The 12,299-nt window shown below is 48.0% G+C and overlaps 1 protein-coding gene across 2 annotated transcripts in view; it reads left to right on the top strand.

Moving 5' to 3' along the window:
• The first annotated feature begins 217 nt into the window (after positions 1–217).
• Positions 218–12,299, top strand: part of atos (atos homolog atossa) — a 34,895-nt gene continuing 22,813 nt past the window's right edge. For both annotated transcript variants that reach the window (XM_017911275.1, XM_017911276.1), the window contains exon 1: positions 218–567. The gene's annotated coding sequence lies outside the window, so the exon portion shown is untranslated. The remainder of the gene's footprint in view (positions 568–12,299) is intronic.

Raw genomic sequence — 12,299 nt, forward strand, 5'->3', positions numbered from 1 at the left:
TCACGTATCATTATCCTTTCTCGTAATCCTTTATTCGTATGTCGTAAATCATACTATTGTGTTATAAACATAGTTTCAAGCGAATCATGTAATATAATATATGTTTGGTGAGGTCATGTAGCATACGATAACGTATATTTTTTAAGGAGGACCAACGGTATATACGAATGTTTCGACATAAGATGCTGCATTTGGTTTCAGGTATTACTCCGAGCATCATCGAGCAGCGGTAGAATAGTTATTTTATCGAGTATACGTTGGTAAACGTGGTGGCTCGCGGAGAGCTGTCACTGGCTGGGTCAGTTGGCAACAGACCTTCGAGGTGGTCGTAAGTGCTTGTGCTGCTTGAATCCTGCATCCGTCAAACCTCTCTTGTGGAGTTTGCACGCAAAGGACAATCGAAAGGGTTCTCGCGTGTACCGTGACACAGGAGCTACAACTGCGAGGGACGAATTCGCGAGTGCGTCGATAGTTTGGGAAAACCATGGAGCTCGTCAGGATCATTTGACCCAAGGGAACGACTCCAGGCTCGGTGGATCGTGCTACCTCGCGTGATACTACAAATCGGTGAGTATTACCAACTCTTTCGCTCTTCCTCTCTGTGACAGTTCATTTCTGTCCTTCCAAGGGAGAACAGAGTCAGGAAATGTTCTCTTTCTCTTTCTATTACGTGCGTCACGTAAATGCTCTGTGCCATGGACGTGTGATGCATGTGTTTGCGTGTGCCTACAAAGGGACACCATGTTATTCACCTGCATCACGTACCATATTGCGAACCTTGTGCTTTTTCTCTACCTCCTCCACCCTCAGAGGGTTGTGCCGCAACTACTATCGAGATGATCGGGCACGATTTCCTGGCCTGACATGTGTGGGTAACACGGTGGTCTCGTAAACGGTCTATTGTAGATGTATCGTATCGCGAGAGGAAGAAAGAGCACACAGTTAATGCGTATATCTAGCCTCTCGCCACGCGTACCTCGTCCAGGCGAGAAGCTTGGACTCGTTCGTCCTATAAAAATTGCGAGCTTTTTTAATAAAACATCGTTAGTCCGTTTAATTTCCTTCAGTCGTGAGTGACATAGGCGTAGTGTTAGGAAACTCACGCAGCGAATTAATAGATACGACACGGTAATTTTCCACCCAGAAATTTTGCACTTTTAGCAGTAATCTTTCGTACGGCTGATGTAAAATGGATGCATCGTGATATGTACAATTATCCCTTCGAATTTTTTCTTTTCTCTCCGCTTTCGAACGTTACGTTTAATAATCGCGAGAAAATCGAAATCTTACTTATTCGTTAACGAGGCGTAATAGATATCGCGTATTCCACTAAAATTAGGCAGACTTTAAAATCCCTCGTATCGTATCGGTGTTCGTACGTGGGCATGTTTAATTTAAGTTTATCAACTGTTACAGATACTCGTAACCCTGGAACGTCACAAATTACTACCGTCAATCGTTCTCCCGTTCTATTCAAATCGATCAAGGAACGTTTCCACGTGTCGACCGATCCGCGACTCTTCGCGATAAGACCCAAGGAGTCGCAAAATAATCGCTGCGACAAACTTATGACGCATTCAGATGCACACGTGGAAAACTCGAGGGTGAACGGCGTGTCACCAACGCGGTACTTCAATAGAAACCGATATCACGAACACTGTCGAGGTTAACTTTGACCTTCTGTTCCTTTTCCGTTGCAACGGAACCGCGCTGCTACGGTATTCCGGTATTCTTTTTTTTCTTTTTTTAATTTCGACCACGCGTTGCGTCACTTCCTCGACGCTTCGAAATGCACACGTGAGCTCGGGTGATTTAATAAATCCGACACGAGGCTCGTTACGCACGGCGGTTAAAACGAACGATTATTTTCATCCTACGATCGTAGGCCGATTTTCATCCAGTCTTCGTAATTCATAGCGGCTGGTACTACGCACCGTGATAATTCGTTGCGTCAGACTTTTCGATCTTCGTAATATCCATCGAACGCGTACTTCTAACAAATGTCCGTGAGCATTCGCGAGCATGTACGTACTTTGAAATATTTCTCTTGTATTTCCACCAAACGAATGCTCGCCAGCAAAAATATATGTATATATATACACATATATATACACCGCTTAATACGATGAAAAGCACGTGTGCGTACGCATACTGTGGGGTTCTACTTTGGTAAGAGTATTAAGGCAATTACGGAAGAAAATATACTACACGTAGCCGTTGTACGTTAAATGAAAAACCTCTTTCCGATGACGACACGATTTAAAAAATTTGAAAAGTCGAAAATTCGGAAATTGGAGAAATCGAAAATTTGGAAACATTCGAATGTTTGACAATTAATGAGGTTAGAAAGCACGATATTGTGTAATTTTTGGTACGGGTTAGATTTAGGTTAGGTTTGGGTTAGATAAAAATTCGGAAATTGGAAAAATCGAAAATTTGGAAACATTCGAACGTTTGACAATTAATGAGGTTAGAAGGCACGATATTGTGTAATTTTTGGTACGGGTTAGATTTAGGTTAGATAAAAATTCGGAAATTGGAAAAATCGAAAATTTGGAAACATTCGAACGTTTGACAGTTAATGAGGTTAGAAGGCACAATATCGAGTAATTCTTAGTACCGGTTAGATTTAGGTTAGGTTTGGGTTAGATAAAAATTCGGAAATTGGAAAAATCAAAAATTTGGAAACATTCGAACGTTTGACAGTTAATGAGGTTAGAAGGCACGATATTGAGTAATTTTCGATATGGGTTCGGTTTAGGTTAGGTTTGGATTAGATAGGAATTCGAAAATTGGAAAAATCAGAAATTTGGAAACATTCGAACGTTTGTCAAATGACGGGGTTAGAAGGCACGATATTGAACAATTTTCTCTTCGATGTTAAGTTCGATGTCTCCATTTCGGCGTTGTGCAAAATGGATCGCAGTTGCAAATGAGAGTAGGTTCATGTGACTCGCCTGGTTTTTTTTTTTTGCACGAACGTATGTGTTTTGTCTCGGTTGCCTGCATTCTAGGTGCATCGGTTTCTCATCGTTAGTTTTGGCCTCGTCATCATGCTCGTGTACTCGCTGCGGTAACCTTGTGCAACGCTTTAACGATTCGCACCTACGCGAGCCGCTAAGTCTCGCCGATAATTCCGAAGAACTTTTTGCTATCGGAAGACAACGGGAGAATAGAATTTTTCGTCTCATGGAATGGATTCAGCGAGAATCCGCGTCAATTGATGCCAATCAACCGCATTGTTTTAAAGATCGCACGTAGGCATCTCTTGCGTCATTTATTATTAATTCGATGCATCGCGAAAAATGGAAAAAAGGGGAAAAAGGGAAAAAAGGGAAAAAAGGGAAAAATAAAAACGGAAATCTTTCTTTCACTGTTATTCGACGCGTTTCGTGCACGAGATCCCGTTGAGTATTCGAAAATTACGTTCCAAATTTAAAGGCAGCGAGCAGTTATAAATATTCGGGTTCGCGATTGTTTGATGACAACGATAATTTGTAACGGTTACGTCACGTCGATGTAAGAATGACTGGAAACGAGCCTGGATTTCACACGGGTCATTTCCATACGCGTAATGTGGCATTAGAATTGGTACCAGGCAAAGGTCGAAGTTCAATTGCACGTCCAGATTCTCTTCTCTCGCGAGTTTCGACTCGATTCAGGTTTTATCTTTGTCGAATAAGTTTGGTTATATACAGAACTCGATCTAGGATATAAGGTGCGCATAAATAATTTATAAGACCTAGATTCCGAGAACGAATGTTTGTACAAACGTTAGATAAGAATAGGGGGTTTAGGCGCACTGCGTCTCGTATCCTTTTGCACTCTCTCACGAATCGGTCAGTCGCTGTAGAGTAGCACTCGAAGATAGATACACCTTGAGCAACAAAGGAAATTAAAAGATAATATGTATATCGTAGTTATTTCGCAATTATAATCCCCTAATCCCAATAATCTTTAAACGCGAGTAAGATCGCGATGGCTTTCTCATATGTCCAGGCGAGTGGACGATTGAATCGTTTCCCCGTGCAACGTCAGAAAATTGAATTTCACGTGGCAAGCTTGCCGGTTACTTGGACTAAAATTGCTAGAACGATTCGACGTGTATTTAACGATATTACGTAAAGACGATGACGCGTGGCCGTGCCAAAGACTCGGCCGGAATTATCAGCGATCTCGTCGAATCTCATTTAGATTCATCGTGCTCGTAAATCAGTACCGACATCGTTCTTACCGCGTACGTAATGCGGTAACAGTGAAAACGCGGAAATCCTTGCACACCTTTGAAATTTCAGCCTAGAGAACGTCTCAATCGCGCTGGCCAGTGGCTAATTCGAGCGTCGACCAGAATCGCTTTGGCTAAAAGGGTTAACGATAAACGTGCCAATTTTCTCCCTGCATCGTAATTCGTGCTGTCAATATGAGCACGAATTCTAACGCATCCTATTCAATCCGGCGATAAGCCGACAGACTATGGCTGATGAAACTATACCGGTCTCGACCTCTTTCTTCGTCCCCTTATCAGCATGCACGTTCGCGCCGATAATAAGATTCGCCTCGGTTTCTCGGATCGGAACCCTTTCTCCGCCTTCTTCTCTGCTTCGTACGCGATCACGATTTTTCCCCGAGTAATTTACGGGATCGGTAAAAGTCATCGAAACGTACGTAGCTCGGGCAGCTAGATAAGCCGAGAGCCAGTCGCGTAAACGAGCTGACCCACATTATCAAAGAACCGTTCGTACGAGCAGGATGTGTACGTGTTCACTGAGCGTTTGTATGCACCGGAACACTCGTGTGTTCCGTGACGACAGAATGCATCAATTGAGAAAGCCATTAGTGGCCCTTTCCGTTATGCGCGCTGTCTAAATCCTCCCCTGGTATACATGTCGATAAGTTTCCAGGGTTTAAGCGCTGATAGCTCGCGGTTGCCACGGCTAGGCAATGATTCGTTAAACCTTGCTTCCATTAAAAAACTCGATTTTGTTTGCTCCGATCGATAACGGACACTCGCGTATGACTTATCGGCGACAATGGCAATTCGAGTCGTGGATCTTTCATAACGTCGCGTTTATCGCGATGGCCGACTCGTTACGCGTGAATCAGGTGCTCGACAGGGTGGGATGAATCGCGCGATCGAAGGGGGCACGTCGCGAGCTGTATTCCACGTGCGCGAACAGTAGTTTCTCCGCGTTTAACCGTTTGAGTGCCAAGCGGCGCGATCGCGCTTCTATTTTGTGTCCAAAAGTGCCAGCGCTCTGAGCTGCGAAGCTGACAATCAGCACGCTCGGTTGATGAACGCGGAATATGAGAAGCGCTATCGCGCCGCTCGGCATTTTTGGACACGGAATATGACAAGCGCTATCGCGCCGCTTGGCAAATATCGATTGGGAAACAATAATGACTCGTGGCACTCAAACGGTTAATAAAATAACGACGGCATCGCGACGTCTGTCATACTTCTGCGATCCTACAACTAGCACACCGATGATGATTCACCGGGCTAATCGCAATAGAGTCTCGTAAAGTTTTCTCGCACGGATCCACTTTCTCGAGTGCAAGTAGCACATCCTTGGTGCATCCGTACATCTCGCACCGGTACGCGATTATACAGCCGAGCGCACGCCGATCTCGATGGTTAATCTTCCATTTAGAAACGAATTAAGATCCTGCCGATCGATTCCAGCGTATCGAACAGGCCCGCCAGTCGTTTACTCGTCTCTATATTCCAGCAGTTTCGTAACTAATCGCTTCGCGCTGCACCGTTGTCGTTGACAAGACATAATACCGCGATGACTTATGTAAGCTCGATACATGCGAGATAGAAGATAGCAGTGCACGTGTTATCTGAGAGACGAGACCGTTTACCGCAGCCTTGTTCGGGGACGATGCAGCCTGTGCGACTGCAATGCACCTTGACCATATCGCGATATCGCGTCTAACCTGGTGATACACCGGTGCCCCAAGCGGCTCTGGTAGTCAAGGTTCACTCGGAATTTCCATTCCGTCTGACACAAACGGTCTCTTCCTCCTGTCGTTTCTAGGAAAATCGGGGTTCGACTTGCCGGCCCAACCGCTTCTTTTCGTGATCGTCTCGTGATCGTCTCGTGATCGTCTCGTGATCGTGTCGCGATCGTCTCGCGAGGGATCGGCCGAAATTTTCGAGGAAGCAGGAAGTACCGCGGATAGTACGGTTATCTACGCCAATCACCGAGCATTTCGATAACTATCGTTTTCGCTCGCTTTCACCGCGATTCAATTCCGATCTGCCGCTGCGATAATTATCGCAGTTAAATCACAGATTCGTGAAAGTCGCGATAAATTGTCGGTCGTAATTGTCGCTGCGAGCCGCGCCAGGATAAAGTCGTTGCTCGCGATCTTGTAACCCGTCGATGCAGCCGGATCGTTGGAAATTTATTCCAGCGTTTTTCACTCGCGCGATCGTTTGGAAAACTGGTGGTATCGCGCGACTAGGGGGAATTGGCGGGGAAATTTATTTCGAGAATCGAGAAAACGCTCTCCATCTCGAGTGCCGGGCGTGCAAGAACCCTGAGCGTCACCTTGAATTTTCTTGCACGCCCGTCCAAAACAGCACGGTTCATCGTCCTCCGTTTAGGATTCAACGCCCCCGCCTTGTTTTGACATAATTCGCCGGCTACGTGTTTTGTTGTCCCATAAGCGATCGGGGCAACAAAGACCGACCTCGGATCGTTATTCGAAGCCGCTGAAAGTCGCACGTGTTTCTTCGCCGAGGCATAAGGAGCACTCGCGTGTCGGTATTATTAGGTCATTGACGTCTAAAAGGAAAGAAGGTGGAGGAAAAAACGAGCAGAGAAATGGTAGAAATAGTTAACGATTCGAGGAATAATGCCAAAAGTTGGAGGGAAAGATACCGACTCGCCTAAGGATCGCGAAGACACGGTTCGTTGTGCCAAAAATATTCGCTTCTTCTTAATCTTATTTTGGGACTATATCATCGGATTTTCCGTCTCGGATTTACCTTGCTCACCGTTCCACCAGCTGGCCGGTTCTCCGTTCTTCGAGTCTCCGAGAACGATAGTCTTGGACTAGCTCGCGGTATAATTCCAGTAGAGATTTATGGATTCCGCGTGTGTGGAACGTTGATACGTTAATTAGAAATTGAACAGAGCGGTGGACGGTCGAAACACGGAGTCGTTAATGATCCCCGTGCATGTGCGTGCAATTGCACGTGCAACCGCGGAATTGCAGTGGTGTTGGTTGCATAATATGCAGGTAACCTAGATCTGCACCCACTGCTTCCCACCCACCGGCCTCATTACCCCTTTGAGATTCTCTCTTCTCTTCACCTGTCCCCCAGCCACTCTAGAAAACCTTTGTCTCGCGTCGAGACGTTCTTTGCACCGTTTTGAGGCATCTCGGTGCCAGGTTCACCGGACACGAATACATTTCGCGTAATTGCGCCTAGTAGAGTAGGTAGCCATAGTTATCGCTTCGAGTTCCTCCGTTGGACGTCGATCTCTTCCACTCACTCTCTCTCTCTCTCTCTCTCCCCCCCTCCCCGTATCGTCGTTCGGCTAATTGGATCGCGAGAACGACGGCTTTTTAATTATCAGAGTTTGCTTTTTTTCATCGGTCTCTCCGCCATGGGGAATGATTTCTCGCGAGGAGGAAAAGAGGAAACGAGCACGACGAGTGTGCACCGGTCGAGTAGGGCGCAGCATTTAGTAAATACCCGTGTAACTCGAACGCGAGAAGGAGGTGAAGTGGTCGTCGTACGGTATAAAAAAGATCCTCGTCGAGCCCTTTTCCACCCTCCGGCGAATTCACGTCACGCCCTTCCCTCCACGAGACATTCGTCAATGTGGAAGGTGCATCGTGTGTATCGCTCTGGCACGAAATGTCGTGCAACGCAGCAGACTTATCATTTATTCGCGACGTAGCGTAACCTGGCTCGAAACAACGCGATTACTCATCATTCCAGACACCGACCACGACAACCAGGTATCTCCGAACGAAAATGAGAAATTTTCCATTCTCTAGTTCGCCTCGAAATATCGTCGATTCGGTCAACGAGACGCCGGGTGGGGGGCGAGGACTATGAAAGAAATGGCCCCCTGCTCGATCTTTGGCTAGCTCCGGTCTAAAAACTCGTATGGTAGCCGTAAATCGACTGGGACTAACTATCCCGTGGTTTAAATTCGCGGCAAGACCGATATTCGATGTGATAAGTGCACGCAGGAGGATGCCTACGCGCACGCCCGTGCCAAAAGCAGAACGGATATAGCGAAAAGAATCCAAAACGACACCTCTGTATCTCGTTCGGGGCCGGCTCGGATTTCGATATTGCAGTCTACTCTTGCAGCGTTGATTATCATCGTGAAACTGGATAGTCACGGCCTCCACGTGTATTAGAGGTACAAAACAGGTACGAGCCTCTTTCTGTCCTTCTGCCGCGATGTTCGAGCATAGCCAGAGCAGCCCGCCTCTGTGCTTTTCGTTTGCTCGCGACTCGCAGAGTCGGAACCACGTCTTCCGTGTCAGACCGCATCGAGCTGGCCGCGTTTCTGCGGCAAAACGTTATCGCGATAAAGCGTGCCGCTACAAATATCTTCCGCTTTTTCTACGCCCGTCCTCTTAATCGGGGATACCCGTGGAAACGCGAAAACCAGGCGAAGCTCTGAAGGACCCGTTTCACCGCGAACAGGGTGCCAGTGGAGAACGGATATCGATTGTGCGAAGGAAAATTGCACGGATCGCTGTACGAATTTATAAGACCTCGTGCCTATCGATTCTTTTTTCCTTCCTCGAAAAGGAATTGCCAGCTCATTTCCTGCAGCAAGGTCGAACTTTCATTCGGTCGACCAGTTCTAATCTCGTTAATTATCGGCCAATGAAATTCGATTGAAAATCGAGCGGGGCCCGTTGCTCTGAAAGGAGAACGGGCAACCTGCGGTTTCACGGAGAACGCGTATACCTCCTAGCTATCTGCATAGGGAATTACTTGGATTTTCCATCACGCGAGCTATACCTTGTTATCTCGTGTGCGCCACTCTGCTTTCTCTTGTCAGCTCGAATTACGAAACTGTGCGCACGAACCGAATGAAAAATGGATTTTCGTTTACGCGTGGAGAGTTCGTAGGTTAATCCGTGCGACGTCTGAAACCTGTCCGCGTTCGAGAGTGGCCATTCTCGTCACAACACGGCTAGCCGGGATAGATTCGTCCGTAAACCGTGCACCCCTTGTTACTTCGGCCAGTCGACCCAGTTTCGAGCCTGTACTCCGCAAAAGTGGAACGCGGTGGGTCAATCTCGAGAGAACGAGAGGAAGAGAGAGAGAGAGAGAGAGAGAGAGAGAGAGAACTCTCGATTTTTGTAAAAGAACCCCGGATCGAAGCGTCTTCGACCGTCACCGTGTTCCCTAAATCTCGCACGTCTCGTCTCATCTCGGCACTCGTCCCGTCCTCGACGTTGTTCCGGTAAAAGTGACGATGTTTTTTCGCGGAAGTGCAGGATAGAAAGGCGGAACGGAGGAAACGAGAACAACGGGGTGAAGTGCGAGGTAGAAGCTCGAGAACGTGCCTTTTCACGATGCTCGTTCTGCACGGTCTTTCGTCGTGAACGCTGCGAAACAGAGCGCGAGCCTACCGGAAGCGCGAGTTTATTTTCGGTTGGTGTTGGAAACGTTCTTTTGGCAGCCCGATCGCGGATAGAATGAAAAGGTACGCGACTCGTGATGTATTTCTAGCGATCGGCGTTACCTTCTTCTAATTCGACCAGCTTGCCATTGGATTTAGTAGATCGCTCCGGCTAATGGGTTTGGCCCTGTTTTAGAAAAACAGGAAGTCGCCGCGAGAACGGCATAGGCTCACCGAGAACGGTAAATCGCCGAACGACTCCATCACGCGTGTAACGATGAACCGTAATTTCTTTCAGTCGTTACCTTATTACACAGCCTACCTACCGCTACACGGTTCCTCGTTATCCGTTCGTTTGCGTAATGCTGCCGGTTCTTTGGGTTTGCGCGCACGGGTACACACACCTACCAGGTCTGTGATCTCGAGATGGTTTCGCTGAATTTTGGATTTATCCGAATTGGTCGATATTAGCGTTTCGGTCGTGGAGCCAGCTCGGAGTCTCGTTTCTCTTCCTCCTGAAAGCGTTTCGAAGTCGCGAAACGACACCACAGACAGGGTGCGGTTTCACGAGTTAGCAACAGCCGGTTGTGCCACGGTGTCGCTGCACCACGGCATCGTACCACGCACCGACACGTGTGCACCGTTGCACTCGTGCAAGCACATTATGCAATCGCGTGCGCCGATTTTACGCGTAATTCGCAAGCTCAGCCCCGATGTCTGCGCGCGTGAACGCGACGCGGAAGTCGCGGCTAAGCTTGCCAGTGTCACCAGACGATAAGCGTGCGGAGATCGATGGCCACGTGATCGTGGCATCGCGTGTTGCCTTTCAATTACCTTGCACTTTCTTCCACAATTTCGACTCGTTTCGTATTTTTCTCGCGACGTTATTTCCCTCGGCGAAACACGCGCGCTCTCGTGTGCATACGGGCAGCCAGGTTTTCTCAAGTCTCGTTCGATACACTCGAGGACTCCTCGGCCGAATTTGCGGCCATGAACTTAACGAGAATTCCCGTTTGCGAGCTGCGCGAACGGAGCCCAGCTTTGCTAACTCAACCCTTACGAGCAGACGAACTCGTTACGCAAAGCGACTTGACTTTGTTCCAACACGAGGATCTATATCTATCCGTTCGTCACTGGGTGAAAGGATTCTTCTGCGCGACTTCCAAATCGAGCCGAATGCGTTGCGCCTTGATTTACGCAGTTGCACATGATTTATAAACGAAACGTGTGCCGCTGTTGCGTCGCCATTGACGAGAAAGATAATCTAATCTCTCAATCGTGTCCATACACGCCGCGAGTTAACGTCGAGTTGCTCAACGAGAATCGTAATTAAGTCGTACAACGTTGTACGCAATAATCGATTGCAACAGCGGCGAGCATAGACGTCGAAGAAGATTGGAAGTTCAAGGTGGTCACTCGCGAGATTTGGATGTCGGCTAGCATCCATCCTCGGCAGCGGTTACAATCGCAACATTTTTCTCAGCCTGCATTGAATTATTCAACAGCCACTGGAAATGGGTGGCCACTTGTAGCATTCGAAATTCGAAGTTGTTCCCATTGAACAACCTCGCAGCCTCGAATCGCTGCCTCGGTCTAGCACCAATCGTCTACGTACCCGAACGATCCTCGTTTCGGTAACGAGAGGTGCCGTTGTTTTTCTGACGGCCTCTACCTCGTAATAGGTCCACGAGTGCCTACTTAGTCGGTCCCGTAATTCGTAGCACCTGGCTCGAGTGAAAGGACACGAATGAGAAAGGATCGCTTGTTCCTTTTAACGCGATCCTGGCCCATGGTTATCGTAATTCGGTTGCCAGTGCCACGCAGGACCTGGCAACCTGGTCCTTTGCTTTTGCGTACTAGTCCGATTCAACCGGTTTTCAACGCGTCGCCAACCCGTGTCAAAGATACCTTCGATCCTCGCTTTCGTATGAAGTAACGAGCATCGACTTTCCTCGTCAGTCGTGGCCACCTCGTCCCCGAACCTCTCGGTTCTTACCGGTAATTTGGGGGTTGCTCGGAAGCAGCAGCTACGATCTAGTTGGCGCGTCGGGGACGATCCTCGAGCGACTCGCCCTGTTGCGAGAACGCAGACCCGGTGAAAGAGCACGGGATAAAACGGGACTTTCTTTCAGATTTTCGTGCACTCGCGCAATCGATACGGCAAAGGCGAATCGAGCACCTGGCCAGAGTGAAAGGACACGAACAGAAACGTCACGAACGTGCCGCAATATCGTGACGATTAACGTTGGCACGATACCAACTGGAATGTCAAGCTTATAAAGCGACTTTTGGTAACTATTTCTAGCTGCTATAGCGGTAGCATCGTTCGATGTAACCTCGCGCGAGAAATTCAAGGGCAACGCTAGTCTAGGAAACGCGCAGCAGAGCCGACTCCTCGCCCTCCTCATCCACTCCGACGTACCGTCAGCTCTCGACGTTGCGTTGCTAGGTGAAAGTACAATTTGTCCTAGAGATAGCGGACGCAGTCGGACATTGATAAGATAAAGGTCCCTTTGATCCGCGACCTCGCGAGCCTCGTTACCAGGGAGTAATATTAGACCAGATATCCGATCGATAAGAGAAACAAGGGAAGAAGGCGCTGATCGAAGCTCTGTTTCGTCGAGTTGTACCTGGAAAACGCTGGTATCATTACTGGCCAAGAAGTTTATGCCCCAAAACGAGACA

The sequence above is a fragment of the Eufriesea mexicana genome, unplaced genomic scaffold (genome assembly GCF_001483705.2).
Source record: "Eufriesea mexicana isolate 0111107269 unplaced genomic scaffold, ASM148370v2 scaffold124, whole genome shotgun sequence".
In the NCBI taxonomy this organism is placed as follows: domain Eukaryota; kingdom Metazoa; phylum Arthropoda; class Insecta; order Hymenoptera; family Apidae; genus Eufriesea; species Eufriesea mexicana.